At 35.3% G+C, this 24,894-nt stretch overlaps 1 protein-coding gene across 11 annotated transcripts in view; it reads right to left on the reverse strand.

Moving 5' to 3' along the window:
* LOC143255824 (uncharacterized) overlaps positions 1-24,894 on the reverse strand; it is a 201,908-nt gene that overhangs the window by 136,955 nt on the left and 40,059 nt on the right. For 7 of the 11 annotated variants that reach the window (XR_013030881.1, XR_013030879.1, XR_013030878.1 and 4 more), the window contains exon 1: positions 23,657-23,890. The exons of 3 other annotated variants lie outside the window; for them this stretch is intronic. The gene's annotated coding sequence lies outside the window, so the exon portion shown is untranslated. Of the gene's footprint in view, positions 1-23,656; positions 23,891-24,894 lie in introns of those variants that run through there. One more of the 11 variants, XR_013030873.1, reaches the window with a different exon arrangement.

Raw genomic sequence — 24,894 nt, forward strand, 5'->3', positions numbered from 1 at the left:
GGTAATGCAGTAGCATTTTGCTACATATGCAGGTAGTGAAACCATGGACAACATGTTTTGTACAAATGTATTTGGTTGTCAGCGAATTATCAGCTATTCAATAATGCAGCTCTGTCAAAGAAGATTTATGGCTGAAGGTTGTGTCACAGTTTTTATGTAAGAAAGAATATTTGTGTAAAGAATTGATGTTAAGCTATGCAGAGCTTAAAAACACAAAAGCTCCAAGAAGGAAGCTTTCAGGGTTTTCTTTAAAAAGGTAAAAATACAATATACCTTTTAGTATAGCAACAAACCCATAGACCCAAATAATCTCATTAATAAAGGATAGAACTTAATCAAACAAAAACGAACATTGTGATTAATCTGGGGATATTACAGGAGAAACAACATAGTAAACAAGATTTTAAAATTGACAAGGGTTCATATGTCAAGTGTATAATCTGCCTCGTCTTGAAATCAACACGACAAAGATGGCCGCATTCGACCACATAACGATCAAGTTATTACGTACAGTTGACTTATTCAAGCGTGGTATTTAAAAATGCAATGAAATGGCAATGAAAAGTTTCTCATGACGTAAAGTCCAAAACTGACCTCGCTACTCCTACCAGAAGCCTGTTACCATGAAAATATAGGTGAATAACAGTAGTGTACATTGCAATCAGACTGAGCACTGAGTGGATCAACGAGGGAAAACGAAGCTTCAAGAACAGCATGGGCACTGAATCATCATTATTTTAAAGTGCTATTAGCCTTCAGTTTAAGGCTAAAATCGGAAGCAATGACACCACCTGGTACATGTTAATATAAAAACAGTTGATATTTGTACAATAAGTTTGCTACAGCATCAGAATATTCTTAATAGCTTTATCTTAAGGAAAAAAGTAACATCTTCCTCGACCCCTCCAAAAACAAATTAAGCAATCCTACTAGTACCTTATACATGTTCTTATGCCACATTCACGTCTCTCGAGAAAGTAATGAATAACAACTATGGATGATTGTTTGGGCAGATAGATAAAGAGATTTATTTACCCATACTCAAGCACTTTTATACGCTGGGTTATAAATTCAGAATAGCATGCTTTTTAACTCAAAAGTTTCAGAATAGCATGCTTTTTAACTCAAAAGTTTCAGAATAGCATGCTTTTTAACTCAAAAGTTTCAGAATAGCATGCTTTTTAACTCAAAGTTTCAGAATAGCATGCTTTTTAACTCAAAAGTTTCAGAATAGCATGCTTTTTAACTCAAAAGTTTCAGAATAGCATGCTTTTTAACTCAAAAGTTTCAGAATAGCATGCTTTATAACTCAAAAGTTTCAGAATAGCATGCTTTATAACTCAAAAGTTTCAGAATAGCATGCTTTTTAACTCAAAAGTTTCAGAATAGCATGCTTTTTAACTCAAAAGTTTCAGAATAGCATGCTTTTTAACTCAAAAGTTTCAGAATAGCATGCTTTTTAACTCAAAAGTTTCAGAATAGCATGCTTTTTAACTCAAAAGTTTCAGAATAGCATGCTTTATAACTCAAAAGTTTCAGAATAGCATGCTTTTTAACTCAAAAGTTTCAGAATAGCATGCTTTTTAACTCAAAAGTTTCAGAATAGCATGCTTTTTAACTCAAAAGTTTCAGAATAGCATGCTTTTAACTCAAAGTTTCAGAATAGCATGCTTTTAACTCAAAGTTTCAGAATAGCATGCTTTTAACTCAAAGTTTCAGAATAGCATGCTTTATAACTCAAAGTTTCAGAATAGCATGCTTTTAACTCAAAGTTTCAGAATAGCATGCTTTTTAACTCAAAAGTTTCAGAATAGCATGCTTTTTAACTCAAAAGTTTCAGAATAGCATGCTTTTTAACTCAAAAGTTTCAGAATAGCATGCTTTTTAACTCAAAAGTTTCAGAATAGCATGCTTTTTAACTCAAAAGTTTCAGAATAGCATGCTTTTTAACTCAAAAGTTTCGCATATTTTGTTTTTCATTTCTCTGCTTCATGTTCATAAATAAAATCTAAATTTATAGGATATAAACGATAGGTTAATTTACTCGGATCTTTAGTAATATTAACAATAATACGTTAAGGCATCAGAAATAAGAAGTAGGTTACATTTTTAATTTACATATGTGCTTTGTACCATTGTATCGTATTTCGTTTTTCTTTTGAATTGTAGTTGTATATGTAAGGAGGTGGTAATACAATTAATAACGGATATTTTGGTATTCTCAATCTGAAATGCATGTTATTTGCTGTAAAATAATCTCCCTGTAAAACCATTGTAAATACATAAAGATGAAATAGAGACAAATGTATCTGCCAACGTTTCGAGCCATTCGTTGCATTTCATTTTATGCTTTACGAGGAGAAGTTGCTTAAAACGTTGACTATGCACCTCTATTTCTACAGCGGCACAGTGGAATGTCTGTGGACTTATAGCGCTAGAAACCGTGTTTCGGTACCCGTGGTGGGCTGAGCATAGATAACGCTTTGTGATTAATAATGAATAACAATCTATTCCTTCAATCTCAAGTCAAATACTTTTTATAATAACATACTTTACAAACTGCAGTCGATAAATAAATAATCCGGAACATTTATGAAATCTATCATGGCGCAACGAACGAAAACAGTTTTCTAGTTGCGAACCCATTTCATGCAAGGTTATTGCTAACAGTAATACCTTACTATAGCAAGAGATTGCATACATTTAACTGATATAAGAAAAGCTTATGAATCAATAACGCGCATTGTGGAGACTCCACACACATTATTAATGTTCTGGACTTTCAAACGACGGTAGTCCTTTGTCGGTAAGATGTAAGACTAATTTATTTATTTATTACGAGTATAGCCTATCTAGCTCGAAGGTTTTATGAATCGATAACACGTTGCTTCGTTAATTCAGACTATGTTTTGTCTTGCATAGACATTCGAAAGAATTTCTTTCTTGTGTTATTTTACGATCAATAGTCAGGTCCATTAAATAACACGTTTATTTGTTTCGAATTTCGCACAGCGTTACAAGAAGACTAACTGCGATAGCCGTCCATAATTTAGCAGGTAAGACTGGGATGAAGGCAGTTAGTCATCATCATCTACCACGAACTCTTGGGCTACTCTTTTGCCGACGAATAGTGGGATTTATCGTCCCATTATAACGCCCCCACGATAGAAAGAGCGAGCACATTTGGGATGACAGGGATTCGAACCCGTGATCCTCAGATTACGAGTCGAGCGCCCTAACCACCTAGTCATGCCGGACCTAAATAAAACGTAAGAGCACATGGAAGACGCAGTGATTTTATTATTATTACTATTAACAGAACTTTAAAATATCTTTTAAAACAAAAGGAAAACTTTTCGTAAAATCGTAACTAAAATCTAAATAAATTTTCGTTTCACACAAGAAAGTCGCTCTCTTCAGGAAACGTCACAGTGTTCGCTTATCGTTGACCTTTGTGAGTCGATGATTTTAGTGGGATATTTTTGTGGAGTTTTATTAGTTAGTTAAAATGCTCATGCACACAGTTTCTCTTCATGAGGGTTAATAATGTAGCACTGTCCAGCAGCGTGCTTCGTTGACGCAGGAACAGAGCTACTGATTCGAAGGCGCCAATGACATCATCAACGCGACACTACATTTCTTAGTTTATGAAGCCGACTTTTAGAAAATGACAATAAACCCACAAACAAACACGCACAACGTTCTCAGTTCATCTATGCTGTAACTTACCAGAGAGTCTGGGCAGACTGATACTAAAAACATGCAATAACGAATAAACACGTGTTGTCCAAGTGTTATATAAATTACGAAAAGCAATAAAAAGGTTTTTGTTAATTTACTCTCTAGTTAACTAAATAACAAGTAACTGACATATTAAAAGTTATTGTGTTTTAAACTTGTTAAAAACTACTGGACTGTGCGAATTGCCTGATGGAAGTTTAACTAAAATAAACTGATAAAAATTTTGTAGTATCTCTTATTAACAAAAATAGAGCAAGATACTTAAAATGTATTCTACACGTCAAGCAGATTCTGTCAACTTACCTGAAATATTTATTATAGAAGTGTTTATTTCGGTTTTATAATTTCTGAAAGTGTTTAGACTTCTGTAGCTATTTACTTAGCGCATAAAGTGTTTTAAAGCAGTTTTCCCTATCTGTGCAGAAATATAAATAAATGAAGTATCATTGTTATTTCTAACAGTTGTTACATGAATACCACATTTTATTATGGTATAAAACGCCATATGTCGGAAAAACATGGTCACCAGATAAAGTGTTTGTTTAACATTCAATACCATAACACTGACAATAATTTTTAATGTATATATATATATATATATTTACATTTTTTTCCGTATACGGGTTCCAATAAGAAGACAATAGTACCTGCTCGACCACAAAATACGTTTACACACACATATTCCAAGAATAAAGCTATATTTCTTTAGTATTCTGTACATACATGTGCGTGTTTTACTATGTTTTTATATATTTCACATTGCTTATAAATATTCTTGAAGATTCCTACTTTATAACGCTATGTATAACATACGTCTTTATATAAATACTTTATGTTCTGTGTTATAAAACAGAAGAAATTTATTCGTGTAGAGTCTACTGTTGAGTTTTTGACGAAAATCGTTAAATCGTAATTTTCACTATTAAAATGTTTGATTTTTTACCGTGTTGTTGTTAGAGTTAATTGCCGGTATTATAAACCTTCTTTGTATTGCCATATAAATCCTTAAATGAGAAAACTTCCGCTTGTGATTAAAATTTAAGACTACAATCTTATCGTTCAACATATGTTTGTTTCCCGGAAAATTATGCCTCAGGTACCAATTAACAGTTGCTAATGTTGCAGTAAAAAATACTTTTCAAGCTTACTCCACGAAAACGTGAAACGAGTTAAAAACAAACGAACTAGAATATCCAAAGGAAAGTCTCCTTAACATAGAGCCTCTGTTCAAATACAGTATCAAGTCTGTTATCGATTATAATGTATACACGTTGTTTAGTGTAATGAGAAACGGTAATTCTTTAGCGTCGTCGAGTATAAACCTTTTTAACCTCGGTCGTAATAACAAATATAATCAAAATTATCTTGGCAAAATTAGGTTTTGGTAGAGTGATAAACAGATGAACTATCTGTGTATCAAGTAACTGAAAAGACGAGTAAATGTTATTTGACAGTTGTTTAAAATGTTATTTGACAGTTGTTTAAAATGTAACTTGACAGTTGTTTAAAATGTTACTTGACAGTTGTTTAAAATGTTATTTGACAGTTGTTTAAAATGTTACTTGACAGTTGTTTAAAATGTTATTTGACAGTTGTTTAAAATGTTACTTGACAGTTGTTTAAAATGTTACTTGACAGTTGTTTAAAATGTTATTTGACAGTTGTTTAAAATGTTACTTGACAGTTGTTTAAAATGTTATTTGACAGTTGTTTAAAATGTTACTTAACAATTGTTTAAAATGTTACTTGACAGTTGTTTAAAATGTTACTTGACAGTTGTTTAAAATGTTACTTGACAGTTGTTTAAAATGTTACTTGACAGTTGTTTAAAATGTTATTTGACAGTTGTTTAAAATGTTACTTGACAGTTGTTTAAAATGTTATTTGACAGTTGTTTAAAATGTTATTTGACAGTTGTTTAAAATGTTACTTGACAGTTGTTTAAAATGTTATTTGACAGTTGTTTAAAATGTTACTTGACAGTTGTTTAAAATGTTATTTGACAGTTGTTTAAAGTACTTAATGTGTATATGTTAAAACAATGGATAAGTAGAAATATTTTATATCTGTATTTCTATAGGAGCTTTTAGACAAAAAATACTTCATAAGTCTCTTAAATAGTTTTCTGAGTTCACGCTGTGAGTTGAAAATCACGTAACAACAAGATTAACGTCAAAGTTAACATTCATTTGCACCACATTTCTTATTTCTTGACTCTATCACATTCTATAGATAGAATGAACATGTGACACTCTTAATTATTAATATTTACATAGGAAAACCTTCTAAAAATACGCAATAATTGAATATTCTAGTTAGCACGAAAGAATTGTAAAGTGACGCGAATGGATTTAAGAGTATAACTCAGATGCGTATCATAAACATACGAGACGGTTAACGCAGAACTGTAAAGTATATCATAAACATACGAGACGGTTAACACAGAACTATGAAGTATATCATAAACATACGAGACGGTTAACGCAGAACTGTAAAGTATATCATAAACATACGAGACGGTTAACACAGAACTATGAAGTATATCATAAACATACGAGACGGTTAACACAGAACTATAAAGTATATCATAAACATACGAGACTGTTAACAGAGAACTATGAAGTATATCATAAGCATACGAGACGGTTAACACAGAACTATGAAGTATATCATAAACATACGAGACGGTTAACACAGAACTATAAAGTATATCATAAGCATACGAGACGGTTAACACAAAACTATAAAGTATATTAAATATAAGTTTAAGAAATGTATGTAACAATATGAATGTGGAAAGAAAGGGTATAAAGCTGAAGACGAGAGGAACAATATGGTCCTGGATTTGTTTGTCTGCTTGGAATTAAGCACCAAGATTCACAATGGGCTATTTGTACTCTGCACACCATTGGTATTGAAATCCGGTTTTTAGCTTTATAAGTCCGCAGACATGCCGCTGTGCCACTGGGGAGCACAGTACTAGAAATATTACAGAATTACCATCGATAGCAGACCTTCAATTTCTTGTCCATCTCAAATACATGAAGTACAAAATAATAAATTTAATATATATGTGTAAGACAGTTTGTTATCCGATTGTAAGTTATTCCAAATCGAAACCACAGAAGGTGGAAGGGAGAACTTGAACATACAGCATGTTATAACTATTAAGGACTATCACTGGGGGCACGTGCTAAAAACAATCATTGAGTCAAATTAACTGAACCTGAAATTAAAAACAGAGATAAATTAATATTAAATGCTACTTGAGCCTCCGACTCGTGTGAATTTCTTTCTTTTTGTTTGTTATTTTTTTTGCATTTAAAAACTTGACAGTAGAACCTAATAATATAATTATCAGAAAGCATGACTGAAAGCAAATGTCAATATGTTATAATATGTCAACCACACTACATACTATGTCCAGCTGCAACGAGGTATTTCGCTTAATACCAGGACTCTTTCGGGCGAATTCGATAAGACAGACATTGTTGTTTTGAATTATGCACAAAGCTACACAATGGGCTATCTGTGCTCTGCCCACCATGGGTATCGAAAATCGGTTTTTAGCGTTATAAGTCCGCAGACATACCGCTGAGCCTTTGGGGGCTAGGCAGACATAGTAATGGTGTAAGTGCGATATAAATTAACAGTGTTCGCGAACCACTTGCAAGGTATGTAGCAGATTATTGTGGGTGTAATATATAACTGTAATGTTTACCTTCGGGGCCCGGCATGGCCAAGCGTGTTAAGGCGTGCGACTCGTAATCCGAGGGTCGCGGGTTCGCATCCCCGTCGTGCTAAACATGCTCGCCCTTTCAGCCGTGGGGGCGTTATAATGTTAGGTCAATCCCACTATTCGTTGGTAAAAGAGTAGCCCAAGAGTTGGTGGTGGGTGGTGATGACTAGCTGCCTTCCCTCTAGTCTTACACTGCTAAATTAGGGACGGCTAGCGCAGATAGCCCTCGAGTAGCTTTGTGCGAAATTCAAAACACAAAACACAACTTGTTTACCTTCGTCTCTTCACTTTAAATGAATATGATGTAGTTCAAACGTGTAATCATATGCTCAAATTTGTTAAAGCCAAAGCATAAAAATGTGCCATTTTAAAATATATTTACCGTATCTGTTAATCAATAATTAGTCCATCTCAAAACCGTAAAAATTAGGGTACTATTTAGGTAGGTCACCGAGGGTCAACTAACTTTCTCCACCCTGTGTACAACCCCAAAAATGTTATTACTGGTCGCTTATAGTTTAATAATACAGAGTTTCACAGTTAGTTACATCAGAGGTTCTATACGTTCTGTTTAACTAGTATATTAATAATCGATTATCCAAACTGCTTCAATGTGCACAAATCTTGTTTTAACAAAGACCCATTGCAGACAGGAGAAAAATGTAACCTTATCTCACGAATCTGATGAAGTGTCTGTTTTAATGGTTAAAAACAACCTCTTACAAATAAAGATAATTGATATACCCAATGGAACTTGCGACAGTTTGTTTAAATAATCTCCAATATAAAAGTAATTTTAGTTTTCGATATCCAAACAGTCGTTGCAAATGACACAAATATGTTTATGGATGTGAAACGTTATAATCACTTTTGTGACATACGTTAAAAGCGGTTTTAGAATGTTTTTATTCTGTCATATTGTAATGCATGAATACTCTCGGATTTTTAATGTACTTAGTCTATATTTGTGCACTTCCACCTTTAGTTTGTTAATTACATATAACAAGTGGAAGTAAAAGATCAACTATTTTGTGAATCCCAGAAGGTGCTAAGAGTTGAGTGATCATAATTAAAAAAATAACAAACAAAACTTATTTGTAAGTTTTATATTCAAACTAGAGTATTTCAGCAACAGATTTTACATTATTCAAACAAGAAGGCCATCAACCCATAATTACAACAGGTGTGAACTGCTTTTGTTAGCTATTTCTTGTGGTACAACGCTTACTAAAAACGGCATTCACTATATAACACCCTTTTATATTGCTCAGTTTGTTCGTTTTTTGAATTTCGCTCAAAGCTACACGAAGTCTATCTGCGCTAGTCGTTCGTAACTTAGCAGTGTAAAACTAGAGTGAAGGCAGCTAGTCATTAATAACAATCACCAACTCTTTGGCTACTCTCTTACCAACGAATAGTGGGATTGTCAATAACATTATAACGTCTCCATGTCTGAAAACACGAGCATGATTCGAACTAGCGACCCTCGAATTACTTACTATTCCAGTGCTCAGTTAGTATAGAGAATGAATAGTTTAAACTTATGTGAACTATTAATGATCAGAATTATCCCAATGAATCAACAGAAATAAATCTTGTGAACTAGCCAACTAAGTTTTAAGTGAAATGTTATATTAATTATACAATAATTATTTTGTCAGATTTCTTTATTTTGTTTCCATCTACGTCTTTATATAGAAAACACACCAGTGTTTCAAGAACACTAATATATGCAGCTGAAACAACACATAAAAAAAACAGCATTTAACGAAACATTCGCTCAATTCATCGATCTTACTATTTGTCAATATAACCCAAGATGTTTTGTTTCTTGTCTTTCAGACGTCTTTTCACGAACAACAGGGCATATTTTGTGACACTATCTGGACGTGTGTGATTCTCTTTTCTCATTATTAGCTGGAATTTCCCTGTTAACCACTTCAGAGTGGCAACAAAACCACAACTGACGTACTACAGTAATAAATTTCTAAGATGGGAAGTTAATGTGTGTTATTATTTCTAATGTGGTTTAAAGGCCCACCATACTTCGTTTTTTTTATGGTAAATTGAGATACTGGAAGTGACTTCAATTTGCTAACAGTTTCCGTGCCATTTGTTCACCTGTCATTGTAGTCTTTGTGCCATTTTTCTTTTCTCTATTCCATGACAGTTTAAGGCACCGAGACGTCTCCTTGTTTTTATTTTTGATGACACACTTTTTGCTGTAGCCAGAGTTTCATTGGCTTGCTTTAAAACCTGGATTTATAAGCCATTCTTAATCACCTGAACTAAATGTCTTACTTCCTCGGCCCGGCAAAGTGGTTAGGGGGCTCGACTCGTAATCTGAGGGTCGCGAGTTCGAATCTCCGTCACTTCAAACATGCTCGCCCTTTTAGCCACGGTCAAGCCCACTATTCGTTGATATAAAAGTAGCCCAAGAGTTGGCGGTGGGTGGTGATGACTAGCTGCTTTCTCTCTAGTTTCACACTGATAAATTAGGAACGGCTAGAGCAGGTAGCCCTCATGTGGCTTTGGGCGAAATTAAAAAAAACAAACAAACTTACTTACTCCTACGTCGACTTAAAATATAGAATAGTGGACGGTAAGCTAATAGATTTACCAATAAACTTGCTAAAGATAAATTGCATTGACAACTCAGTGATAAACAAGAAAATGGAAAGGCCAGCATCAAGACACACCTCGTATTTATAATACATCTAAATTTTATTTGACAAATGGGACATGTTAATCCATTGTTAATTATCCACAACTTTATGAGAGATTCTACACATTCAAAACTTCAATAGTAGAATGTACAAAAACATCTTACATAACTCTTCATTTACCAAAGACGGAGATTATCGAAACTGAGGTATTCAGTGACAATCTTACTCTAGAGTAATATTTAACACTACAAAAAACTTAGAAAAATAAAACGAAGGGAATATCTAAATAACACAGATGAAGGGGGCGTGATTCCAGCTGCAGGTTACAGGAGCAACATCTTCCCTGAATCGTCTATATGGTACAACTTATGGTGCACCCCACTCTTATACAGCAACTTACACTTAATTTTCAGACATTCTAGGATCACCTTAACAAACAATTTCTGCATTCCCCAGGACTGTTCTTGTTATTAGTTCTGTGAGGTTTCATAAAGCATCTAGACACCTTCGTGTGGCTGCATTTATCTACGTCGTCTACGTTCTCCAGTTTTCGTCAAGTAAGTAAGCCTTATAAATAAGAATGGTGATATATATTTTACATTATATGGTACATGCATACGTACATAATGAAGGGGTCATCTGTTTTAACCATTCATATCAATTTATAGTAATATGCCGTTTGCTGTCATTCATTCAGTATACACTAAAATTACGTCACATAAGGGACGCGTAACGTTACATTTTGTACTGTCATGATGTCAATAAAACGTGCACATACCAAGAGTGAATATCTACTTCAGATATGGCAGTATATACAGAAAATAAGTATCTCTTGTTTTCATTCTTTCACTTTATCCATTGCCTAGCAGCAAGGACAGGCTTAAGAAAAGTTTACCAGACAGTGGAGAACTCTGGATAAATGATTACACCTGGTGACAGTTTCAGCCATTGAACACTCGATCTATTTCATACCGTTTAGTTTAAGATGGGAATGCCTCGAGAAGCCATGTTCAATTCCCATCCACATACATTTATTTCAAATTTCGACTTCAAACTCCATAGCTTACTTTGCTCCTTTTAGGATGAAGATATATCTTTCAGACAACATACCAGGCACGTGTTATTTTAATTCACCTACGAAGATATCTCAAATTCGCATTTAAATCTTACTTAGATCCTGAACAGCATTGAGATATGGATTAATACGTATTTATCAATCGATACAGACGTGAGTTTTACATTCAGGACCTATAATGTAAACCATCATGAGCACCGACTGAAGCAAACTTCAGAGACAAGACTTGTATCCAGATTATAGTTGATTTTCAAAGGAAGGCTATACAAACAGATTCAGGCTATCTCTTACAACATATCTATCATTTTATCTAAGTTTGTTTGTTTTAAAACAACGCCTCATCAGATCACCTGCTGTTTCCATCGCGGGGAGTCGAACCTCCGATTTTCGTAAGCTTATCGCTGTCACACCAAGGAACCATCTTTTCAGGACTTTGGATACTCTATCTTGTGACGAAACAATACGTTAGAATTCGTTTATTTCTCAATGAGCGTCACATGTCGAGTGAGACGGAGAAGTGTTGGTGTTAAGGTGGAATTGCGCAGAATTTCCATACTTAGTTCTTCTTGACACAAGTGGAACTGAAAGATGGCAACTTCCGCGATACAAACGTCCTATGTTTCATGCTTTTACTCAGACTAAATTCTGGTTATGGATTCAAAAATCGTATTTTCTTAACCTATTTTGTTCTTCCTGAGTTAAAATATTTCACAGGTAGCAAGCAGAAGTTCATAATAATTACAAATTCGAGTGTTTCGTAATAAAAAGCGAATTAAGAGCTTAAGCCAGAAAAGAATACACTAAATTAGATTCATAACATGAAAACACAAGTATTTACTTAACGTTTACCATAAAACATTAAAGATAAACGTATTAAGCATTACCGTGAGAAACTATTGTAAAAAATGCATGAATCACGGCTCCCACTAGCACCACAGTACGTTTGTTGAATCGCAATGCTAGAAACCGGGTTTCGATACCCATGCTGGGAGCACAGATAACCCATTGTGTAGCTTTGTGCTTAATTCCAAACGACCACAAAAAGCCTAAATGAAAATAAGTAGGAAAAAACAAGAGGAAACTACTTTGTGTGCAAACTAATACAGTCATATGAAAAAATTAAGACACCCTATGAAAGTCTGTGTATTTTTGTAACATTTTTTGATATATAGATATTTAATCTGAATTTTAACAATACTGAGAGATTATAGGAATATAACTAAATAATTAAAACTGACAAAAAGACTTTTCAAAATCTTCTGTAAATACAATTCTACAAAAATTCATATTCTAACTAAGGAAAAATTTAGAACACCCCCACATTTATTCCCACTTAAAATGACTCAACTCACACACAGGTGTATCACACCAGGTGCACATGATTAGAAGATCGTTACTCAGCATTTCGAATGAGGCTTGCCCTATTTAAACCTCAAACATTTAGTTGGGTATGCTCCTGACTTTTGAAGTGTGAGTGAGCACCATGGTGAGAGCAAAAGAGCTGTCTGAGGCCTTCAGAAAGAAAACTGTAGCAACTTATGAGTCTGCTAAGGGATTTAAAAAGATCTCAAAAGATTTTGAAATCAGCCATTCCACTGTTCGGAAAATAGTCAACAAGTGGAGCGCTTTCAAAACTATTGCCAACATGCCCAGGTCTGATCGCCCAAGCAAGTTCACCCCGAGAGCAGAACGCAAGATGCTAAAAGAGATCTCCAAACACTTTAACATGTCATCACGGGACCTACAGCAGGCTCTGGCTACAGTTGATATGAAAGTGCATGCCTCTACAATCAGAAAGAGACTGCACAAGTTTAACTTGCATGGGAGGTGTGCAAGGAGGAAACCTTTGCTCTCTATGAGATACATGAAGGCCAGACAGAAGTTTGCCAAAGAGAATGTAGACAAAGACCAGGACTTCTGGAATAACGTTCTTTGGACAGATGAGTACTAATTTGAATTATTTGAACACCAAAACAGAGGACATGTTTGGCGTAAACCAAATACAGCATTCCAGAAAAAGAACCTCATACCAACTGTGAAGCATGGAGGTGGAAGTATCATGGTTTGGGGCTGCTTTGCTGAAGTAGGTCCTGGACAGCTCTCAAACATAGAATCCACCATAAACACTACTGATATCAGAGGGCACTTGAGGAACATGTGAGACCATCTGTAAGAAAATTAAAGCTGAAGCGGAACTGGACTCTGCAACACGACAATGACCCAAAACGTACCAGTAAACCCACCAAAGATTGGCTGAAAACTAAGAAATGGAGAGTCCTGAAATGGCCGAGTCAAAGCCCAGATCTTAATCCCATTGAGATGCTGTGGGATGGCTTGAAACGGGCTGTACATACAAGAAACCCCTGAAATATCTCACAGCTGAAAAATTCTGCATTGAGGAGTGGGGCAAACTTTCTCCAGACCGATGTCAAAGACTGGTAGATGGCTACAAGAAGCGTCTCACTGCAGTTATTTCAGCCAAAGGGGGTAAAATTAGCTATTAGGGGGTAGGGTGTCCTAACTTTTTCTTCAGTTAGAATATGGATTTTTGTAGAATTACTTTTACAGAAGTTTTAATTGTTTAGTTATATTCCTATAATCTCTCAGTATTGTTGAAATTGAGATTAAATATCTATATATCCAAAAATGTTACAAAAATACACAGGCGTCCTAATTTGATAGGGTGTCCTAATTTTTTTCACATTATTGTATGTGTGTAAAGAAAAAGGACAAAGAGCAAAGTCCTGTACAAATGGACTTCAACAGTTACAGAAACAATAATGTAGTGACACAAAGAACTTCTAGGAAAATCACCCAAAACATTACCTCCTTTGTGTAAACATAGGGGTGAGGATGTGAAGCCTGAAGGGAAAGGGGAGAGAAAACATAGGTATAGTAACAATTAAGTATGAGGGCTAACACCGCGAAAATCCGGGTCTCGATACTCGTTGTGGTCATAAGACAGATAACTCCTTGTGTAGCTTTGTGTTTAGTAAGGAAATAAATTTTCTTGTCTCTTTTTTTTGTCCAGATAGGCTTGAATTCACACATAAAGTGTACTGAAGTCATTCGCTACGATAAGTCACAGCGTTCGTCTTTCGGAAAATGACACTATACGGTTCATTTTGAGTGATTTACAAAGAATAATTTCTATACTGTAATTTAAAGATATAACGAAAGCTGATTTAGCGCATAAAACATTTCTTTAACGGACACTGAAGCGCACTGCTCACACCTGGACTGCAACGAGGCAACGATATTGATTTCTGTGTGTCGCTCCATGTGTCTCTAACTTATTCTCTGTGAGAACTATTAAATCCACACATTTCTAGTAACGACTCCACCTTATTTCTCCTTTTTTTCGTATAGCCACTTGTTTATTTGTTTTTGAATTTCGAGCAAAGTTGCACGAGAGCTATCTGCGCTACCCGTCCCTAAGATACCAGTGTAAGACTAAAGAGAAGGCAGTTTGTCATCACCACCCATCGCCAACTCTTGGGCTACTCTCTTACCAACGAATAGTGAAATTGATTGTAAATAATAATGCACCCACGGTTGAAAGGGCCAACATGTTTGGTAGGAAAGGAATTTGAACCCGCGACCCTCAGATTACGAGTCGAACGCCCTAACCACCTGGCCATACTGAGCGTATCAAGCAGTGCAAGGAATTTTTTGTCGCGTAAAGACACATACACATTAATAATCGATTTCGACGCCATTTCTAAAACTAATTACAAACAGCCAATGCAAGAAACAGTTGTTTTCATTAACACGTGTTAGATGCATGTTAAACGTATAAAAACAAAAACAATTTTGAAATAAAAAACGTAAAACGAAACCTTGAAAGTTTTGGTTTATTTCATTTGACCACTTTGTTCCCTCAACGACATCATTTACAAACAGAAATATTGAAAATTAAAACACATGAACAAAGCCTTCGAGAATTTTGATAATCTTGTATATGGCCTTGTTTTTATGAGAACTCATAAACTTTTCACGTATTTTAAACATGTTTATGAAATTATAATACTTTCTTTCTTTCTGTTTAATTATAATACGGCAAAATATTACCATTGGGAAGCTGAAATAAAGTATTATCGAGGAGCGCATCTGATGTTTGTTTGTGTGTTTGTTTTAACGCAAAGTCAGAAGTGACTCTATCTGCCCCTCCCGCAGAAAATAAAACACTGAATTTTAGAGTTTTATGTCCCTGAGCGTGGTCCTCCGGATAAGTCTACGAACATAAAATGTTAAGGTTCGGAGTATGCTTCTCGCGGCTGACACAATCACAATGTAGTTTAAACAAAAACACAAATCTCAGACTACTCCAATAACTTAAATCAAAATCGTTCGATAATTCTTCAAGACATCTATTTTTGTTGGAAAATATTTTTGCAAATGAAAATAGCATAGGTTTTAAAGTAAACACTTTTTACGTTAACTTGTCTTAGTTGTAATTTCTTTTGAAATATACTGGTATAAAATAAAAAGGTAATTGGATTGTCTACTTTTAAGTGCCTCTGAAGCAACTCTGGTGTATGATTAATATATTTATGGTTGACGTATGTCTTGTAGAATTTTATTCATTTCTCAAACAAGCATTTCAATTACGACTGTTCCTCCTATTTTATTATACCCAAAAAAAATACCTAAATGAGACCAAATTAAGTCTTTTTTTATAACCGGTTGAAACATGACTGAATTCCTTATTTTCTAAACGTTGGATGATTTTTGTGCAAAGTGCAGAATACAAATTCAAAGGCTTCAAGTGAAAACCAAACAACCACTTTAATAATGAAGATTTTACATTATTAAGAATTATACTTAGTCATGTTTCACTGTAATGTCCCCGTTAGTAATGTAAACCTCATGTAGTCAGGGTAAACCCAACCCTACCTGTCTTCAGTCTCAGGTAAATTAAACGCGTGAGTTTCGTGCACGTTTGTTTTAGACAAACGCAACTGCCAGTCCTAAGTAATCAATAAACTAAAAAATAAAATACAGAAAGAAATAAAAACACTAAAATAAGACAGGTGAGACAATTTTTGCGCAAAATCAAATTATTTTAGTGATTCCAAACTATTCTGGAAACAATATACAAACAATATAACTTTAATAATGTGAATTAACCCATGGCACAAAATGAAACGTCAAGCAACCCTTACTTTCAGTATAAACACACAACAGTCTATCCATACGAGAAGGCCAAGATAACAAAACAAGCTTTCTAACTGATTACATCATCCAAACACAAGTCATTGCAATAATTAAACAACACATGACTGCCTTTTTTGAGTAGTATGGCCTGTACGCTGCCGTCTCCTGGAACTTGGTTTTTGTTTGTTTAACTCTTGCAATGACTTGTGTTTGATCGGATTACAGTTGTTTTGACTTTTAGGTTATTCTTGAATTATACTAATATAATTGTATAATTATATTATACCCAATTATATTATAATATTATATTATATGTGGTTAACCCAAGGCTATCACTTTAGATGTAAAATTTGTATAAGTACGTTTAAATCCACTGTACTTACACTTCTCAAATGCTAACACAATTCACATTCCGGGGGCAAATCTAATATTTTCAAGGAGGGGGTACCTAAAAATGAAGGGATATGCTAGTCACCCAGGGAAAAAATTTTGAAGAGGTACTTGTCCACTCTCAGAAACTGAAGACTTCTTTACTGTTAAACTATCTCTGAAATAATTTCCTGCAAATTAGCAGTAAGAAATCCAAATGACCAATATTTTCTGCTATTATCGAGAACATGTTCTTGATGAGAGTCTTCAGTAGATGCCCCCTCTTTGAAAATATAAGATTTGCCCTTGGCATGTGCATTATGCTAGTGTTAGAAAAGCATAAGTACAGTGGATCCAAGCGTACTTATATAAATTTTACATCTGAAGTGAAATTTCAAACTTCTGAAATATTAGTGTAATCCGAACTTCAATTTTAGCTTATCCCTGATTTAGGGTTCATCCCAGACTCTTCGAAGCTTGCAAAAAATTCTCATGTTTTTAAAGAAAGGAAACCAGCGAATAAACCAGAAAACTGCCGACCAAACAATCTACCAGCTGTATAGGAAAATATCAGAACGAATAATAGGTAACAGACTAAACACATATCTAGAAAATAACTCAAAATACCTAAAGTACAAAACGGCTTCAGGAAGCCTTGACAAACGACTGACTGTATAGACAGGTTGACAGAAACAATCCCCAAAAGTTATGATAGAAATTAATGCTCTGTTAAATGTTTTATTGATATAAATAAAGCATTCTACACGTTATGGCACAATAGTCTGAGGTTCCGAATGTGCCAGATGAACCTACCGCTGGTTATCTAACTTTTTGGCCAATAAAAAAATGTAGAATAATGAGGAAGGCATCTACTCAGAGGACTTCACTTCAGAGGCAGGTGTCCCCGAGGGAGGTGTGCTTAACCCTATTATTCATCATATGTGTAAGCAAAATTCATTGACAGACGCAAATTTCTGCTTCAGTTCGCATTTTGTAGATGACGTGACAGTTTGGAAGAGCTTCCTAACACTGTCAATAGCAACCACAAATCTACAATCCGTATTAAATCAAACAGTTGAGCACTGCCAAAACATGGAATTAAAATCAATGTCCCTAAAAGATAAAAAAGTCTGATTTTCGAGTGTGTGTGTGTGTGTGTTTTTAGTATAGCAAAGCTACAAAGGGCTATCTGCTCAGCCCACCGAGGGGAATCGAACTTATTTTCGAAGAGAACAAAATTGATAAGAAACCACCAAAAATGTGCACGAATAAAGCTCTTCTTCAGACTGTCACGTCAGCTAACTTTTTACGCATCACATATGATTCTAAATTAAACTGGAAAAGCCACGTTAACCAGATCCAAACCAAAATGTGGAGACAAACAAAGTATATCAAGAGCGTTCAGAAATTACATCACAGAATGATATTAAAATACACAATTAATACGTACAACCAAAATCGAACATTCTAGTCCAGCATGGATAAACAGTTCACTAATCCTAATCAAAAGGCAATTACAACCAATACAACAACACCCCGTACTTACTACATATATAGCATGTAAAGAACCAAGAACCACAAGTTTAAATTTGTTACACAAATATACAGACAATAAACGACTGACTTTTACATAGTTTAAATAATTATTTAACTAAAAATCTGAATAAGAAGTTACTGAATTAGCTGAGTGTCGCTGTGTCATCCATGATGAAAATATGTCTAAGTGCCTCTCAAGTTAATATATTTTAAGGGTAGTAGCAATTGGCCTTCTAATGGTAGACTTTAAATATAAGTCTCATTTAACTAGTTTACAATAAAAATATTAATTAGAGTATTTATTTCTAATACACTAGTTATGAATTACTGAAATAAATACGACGCGATACAGGAACTATTCGTCATGTATAGCACTATACACACCAAGCAAAGAAACGTATATTCCTGTAGAAAGTACAACACATGATATGTGAATGGCCATGGCTTTGAAAGTGGTTGTTGTAACTGAGAGCTGTATATGGCACACAAAGCCTTCACATATAATTCGTTTAATATTTAGCAGGCACGATTGTGTATTTTTCGCGATGATTACAACAACTGTACCAGAAGGAGTAAGAGGTCTTCGGAAGATCTGGTTCTCTCAGATCCTGAAAAAAAAAAAAAGATCGAAATCGCGATCCAGAAAACTGTTCTCAGCCTGAGTGAACCGAACGCGCAAATTTGGTGCGTGTTTGTTCTGTACATACACGACTGTTAGGCTTCAGTCTAAATGAATTAACCACACAAGTTCCTGCATTTTTGTTTCAGGTACACGCGACTTCCTTTAATACATTGAAAAAAGATTGTTTCTCAGGGCCTAATTTTTACTCCTTAGTAGTGAAAAGTCCACTGCTTGTACAGTGGTAAGTCTACAGTGGTAAACACACACACACAGTAGTGAAAAACAGTGTTATTATAAGTGTTGAGAAAAATGCACTTATTAGAGGTTCAAAGAAAGAGTCTTTAAGATAATATTAATTACTTATTTCTCAAGATACAGAAAGATAATTAATGTTCGGTTACAAATGAATACAAATAAACCGAGCTAACAGATAAGGTTTGTCAGACTTGAAATTGTGGTCTTACGTCATATGTATTTCACCCATCACTCAATTCAAATGTGAAAGACCTATAATTTACTAAATTCGATAACCCTTGCGGCTCAGTAACGAAGTGTGAGGGCTTATTAACGCTACAAATTGGGTTTCAATACCAAGGATAGGGAGAGTACAAATAGCACATTGTGTAGCTTTCGCTTAACATCAACGCGAACAAGATTCGACAACACTAAACGTGTTCGTTTTACTCACTCATATACCTGTTGTTCAAGGAATATAAACACTCCATTCTAAAGGCGTAAAACCCTTTAAAATGGAAAACTTTCTAACTCTGAACACCAGTGTTATATTGCATTAACATTCCACCAGGTTCGTCTTGTAGCCGCTTGTTCCCAATATGTTTAAGACCGTTAATATCACGATATACGAGAGGAAATCAATACACCTGCAAATAAGGTGAAGCTGTAAAGCTTTCATGCTTTGAATTGTAATTCGTGAAAAATTTCAAACTATTTTTAAAAAAGAAGATCGGTGTGATATTTCACAAACAATGTACTACAAGTTAGTTTTTCCTTTTTAGTTTTCTTTACAATAATTTTTCTATAAGATACGACCATAAAATGATCAAATTGCAACTGTAGTTAGTTTGAACATTTACATTGCCAAAATATTAACTTAGAGCGCTCAATCTGCTTTCTTACAAACGTTAATAATATATTGAATATATATATATATATATATACACATATGGCAACTGGTTTATGACTCTACATCTGACAACAAAAGCGTGTTAAAGCGCTCAACTCGTAATCTGAGGATCGCGGGTTCGAATCCCCGTCACATCAAACATGTTCGGTCTTTCAGCTGTGGGGGCATTATAATGTGATGGTCAATCCCACTATACGTTGGTAAAAGAGTAGCCTAAGAGTTGGCGGTGGGCGATGATGACTAACTGCCGTCCCTCTTATTTTATACTACGAAATCAGGAACGGCTAGCGTAAATAGCCCTCGTGTAGCTTTGCGCGAAGTTCAACCCAAACTCCTCAATAACATTTTACACGATACTCGCTATCAAGGCTACTTGTAGCCTTGCGCAAAACTAAAAAAAAACAAACAAACTTAAAACAATATGAAAAAAAACCTCCAACTTTGTATGGAAAATCCTGTTATATATAATCATTATATTTAATATTGGTGAACACGCGGAATAAGCCGGTTTAAAATTGACAGATGTGTAAAAAATAATTTATTTATATGCATATAGAGTTTTGAAGTAATCGGAAAAACAAGCACGCAGGTTTAATCATCAAGCTGACACGGAATTGGTTCATTGTTCAAACGCTTTTCTAGTCCAATTGTTTGTTTTTAATTTAGCGCAATGTTACACGAGGGCTATCTGCGCTACCCGTCCCTATTTTAGTTGTGTAAGACTAGAAGGAAGGCAGCTATTAATCACCACCCTTTTACCAACGAATAGTGAGATAGATCGTCACGTTATAACCTCCCTACGCTGAAAGGACGAACATGTTTGGTATGATGGGGATTCGCGTTCGCGACTCTCAGTTTGCGAGTAAAGCGCCCTAACCACCTGACCATGCTAGGCCCTTTTAGTCCGAAGAAAGAATTCCCCCCTGAGACAGCGGTAAGTCTACGGATTTGCAACGCTAAACTCAGGGGTTCGATTCCACTCGGTGGACACAGCATACAGCCCGATGTGGTTGCAGTATAAGAAAAACCACATATTGAAAAAAGACGATTTCTTACAATACCGGACAAAATTTGCATCCCATAATACCTTGTGACCTATATGGACTTTGTATTTGTGAGGTAGTAGTAACTGTTACTTTGAATGTGAAACGCACGATACGTTTCAGTTATTATTATTTCTGTAATTATTTAAAGTTCTCCAGTTACTTGGATGACACTTTATTTAGTTTTTTATGACATATAGTTTCTTTACTAAATACAATTTGCTAATAGTATTTACTGATATCCTTTAATAAACAGATTATTTGGGTCGTATTGTAGCATACCTGTTACATTAGCTTTTGACACCTGATATAGCTCATGTTCCGCCTGAAGGTAATAGAAAGGACAAAGTTTAAGATTTTTAGAAGACGGTCGAGGGTCCAGTTTAGATAGTTTTAACTTCCCAGCAGGATGACTGTCTTATGAAACGCGTTGTCGTTGGTAATAGTAAAGGCTGGAATTTTACATAAGTTTAAAGGGTGAATCTATAAATGTTTGAAAATAAAGAGCGCTATTAACTATTTATTTGAACTCAAAGGTGGATGTGCATGGACGATATTGAAAAAACAAAATGCCCCCTCGTTATCTGTATGTATTGTTCGATAGAAAGGAGTATTTTTAATTTTTTTATAATTTTTTAATGGCATGTCATGAGAACAGAGTTCTAGGTGGCGTGCTGCTCTTGAAACTACTTGAATCTGTTGGTCATAGTTGCGCACTGTTGTCCAGCTCCGCAATTTCAATTGTAACAAGACTCTAAGAAGGATACCAATGATAATGTATGTCACAGTTTTATTCAATCTTTCCACACACACTTGTGACATTGACACTACATTCAAGCAGATCAAAGGCATAAAGGTCAAATGGATCGTTACGAAAATACTTGACAAAATATTCCCTCTAATGGGATTGTTTGAAGCCCAGTTTCTTCGGCTATTTTGTTCATTCAGCCCCCCCCCCCAAAGAAATAAAACAGGTGTGTCTGGAAGTAAGTAAATATTTCGTTTATGAGCTTTAGTCATCTTCAGTCCTTGTTTATTATTTTATTAATAGTACAAGTAAATATGACTATCTTCATCGTGATAACTTTTTGGATCAAAGGGTTATCTTTCTTAACCATAAGCTGTTATTCAGAGCTAGTCTGCTTCAGAATAAATTCCTACTCAAAATGCTACGTTGTGCGAGTTTATCCGTTGTACAGCAAGCATCGAATATTCTCTTCTTCCAAATAGTGTGCTTTTTGGTTCTTCATTGTCGTATAATCTTGTTTTAAAAGTATCTTTCCTTAAAAAAAGCCGTTACGGATTCACCCAGCCAGAAGTATATTTGTAGCAGTATTGCACCGTTGAATGCTACTGAAAGAATCATTAAACAAATATACAAGTGCTAAACACGTCACCCACGGTACCAGTGCTTGAACCCGCGGGAGACGTGCCACTATATTAGCGTATACAAAATGTTCTCACAGAGTGTGAAATATCGCCTTTTAATTATTCGTTATTTAATATTTGGTCCCATCCAGTGACTCAGCGGCAACTCTGCGAATGTATAACGCAAAAAATAAGTTTCGATATTTGTATTTGTTTGGTTTTTGTTTTGTTTGGAAATTTCGCACAAAGCTACTCGAGGGCTATCTGTGCTAGCCGTCCCTAATTTAGCAGTGTAAGACTAGAGGGAAGGCAGCTAGTCATCATCACCCACCACCAACTCTTGGGCTACTCTTTTACCAACGAATAGTGGGATTAACCGTCATATTATAACGCCCCCACGGCTGAAAGGGCGAGCATGTTTTGTGTGACGGGGATACGAACCCGCAACCCTCGGATTACGAGTCGCACGCCTTAACACGCTTGGCCATGCCGGGCCTAGACCACTTTGTAGATTTGTGCTTTGCTATAAAGAAAAACAATATTGTAACTTTATTTCTCTTATAATACGAGTTTTAATGAGTATAATTTGTATATTAATATCATTGCACGTGAATCTTGAGAGGTTCGGAAAAATCCACAGCCAACAAAAAATAAAAAGACGGTAAGGAAGGAAATTCTTAGCAATAACACTTGTTAAGATGCCTCCACAAAAGGAAATACATTAGTTTATGGACACTGTAAACTTTCCTATAATATTGGCCCTGAACTGAGAGCACTCGTTGTACACGTTTAACATAGAAAACGAAGAAGTTTAACACTCGCACCTATCACTGCACACACAGCTGTGATACTTAATATACGATACGTATAACTGCGTGCTTTTATACAGCAGTATCTTTAAGAAACAGGATGCCGAACATGTTGCACAGGAAAAGCTTTCTTCCCACACTGAAATTCACATATTTTTTTTAGTTTGTTACTCTACACCGATATAGTTCCACAAACACGTGCTTTATGGACTGTTTATTAGTTTTAATTTAAGAATATGACATCACACGCAATTCCTCGAATCATCTTTTTAAAAAGCGCGAAATCTAAACGATTAAATGGAAGGTTTTACCGCCCACAATAACCACATGTAAAATATGCCTTCATCAGTTGTCACGCTCTACATTAGGAAAATTAGGATATTTTACCTGATCTCGCTTTTTCTTCTTGAAAACCCCTGATCCGCAGAAAAATTTTCGCATTTTGAAATCGTAACGAGAAAAAATCTTCAGCGCCCTGTTAGACGCTCTAACCTCCACTCGTCTTACCGAACTCCTCACGGTTATGCCGTCTTTACGAGAGGAGAGATCCGCACATAAGCGACAACACAAGCACGAACCGTAGCTTGTATGCAGCGCCCTCTCGAACCATTACACCAAAGAACCACTGTTCGTTTCATAATAATGTATTCTAACTCTTTATATTTCGTCTTCGCCGCACGATGAGCTCCAGCAGTTACGTTAAAAATACGCGCATGCGTGTCTGTGCACACAGCGACAAATCTGTAAATGCATTTGTGTTTATTATAATGATAAACATATTTCCTGCTATTTTCTATGGAAGTAACCTATTATAACAACAAAGATTTAATAGGATCTCTGTGGTAAATTGTTCTAAAATAAGATACAAAAATCCCCATCTTAAATGCTGTGGAAAGACTGGAAGAAACCGTTTCGGCGAAAGCTCATGATGTTGCGGATTTGGTTAGTGGTGATAAAGCACGAACTTCATATTTCATTTTGTTCTTTTTTTTTTTTTCTATTAGAAATAAAATAAATTCTGTCACCAATAGATGTATGTGTGATAGAACGAACGAAATTCACACAGCAGAAATAAAAAGTGTAAGGAGGACAGTAGAGCTGATCAGGAGTAGACTCTTCTGTTGTCAATGAAATTCTGTCATTTATGTCTAATGGCCCAGCATAGGCAGGTGGGTTAAGGTGTTCGACTCGTAATCCGAGGGTCGCGGTTCGAATCCCGGTCGCACCAAACATGCTCGCCCTTTCAGCCGTGGGGGCGTTATAATGTGACGGTTAATCCCACTATTCGTTGGTAAAAGAGTAGCCCAAGAGTTGGCGATGGATGGTGATGACTAGCTGCCTTCCCTCTAGTCTTACACTGCTAAATTAGGGACGGCTAGAGCAGATAGCCCTCGAGTAGCTTTGCGCGAAATTCCAAAACAAACAAACACGTTATATAGATAGATGCATATATATTCGATGCAAATAAAAGAAATGTGTTATAGCATAATAGGATACGTATAGACATAAGTATTTTTAACATTTCTCATAATTGCCATATTTCCCCTTTCTTCATCCATCCTTCTCCATTAGCCGTAATTAAGGCCAGTAATGGTTTGTTTTGTTTTTTGAATTTCTCACAAAGC

This window comes from Tachypleus tridentatus, chromosome 7, assembly GCF_004210375.1.
Source record: "Tachypleus tridentatus isolate NWPU-2018 chromosome 7, ASM421037v1, whole genome shotgun sequence".
NCBI lineage: Eukaryota > Metazoa > Arthropoda > Merostomata > Xiphosura > Limulidae > Tachypleus > Tachypleus tridentatus.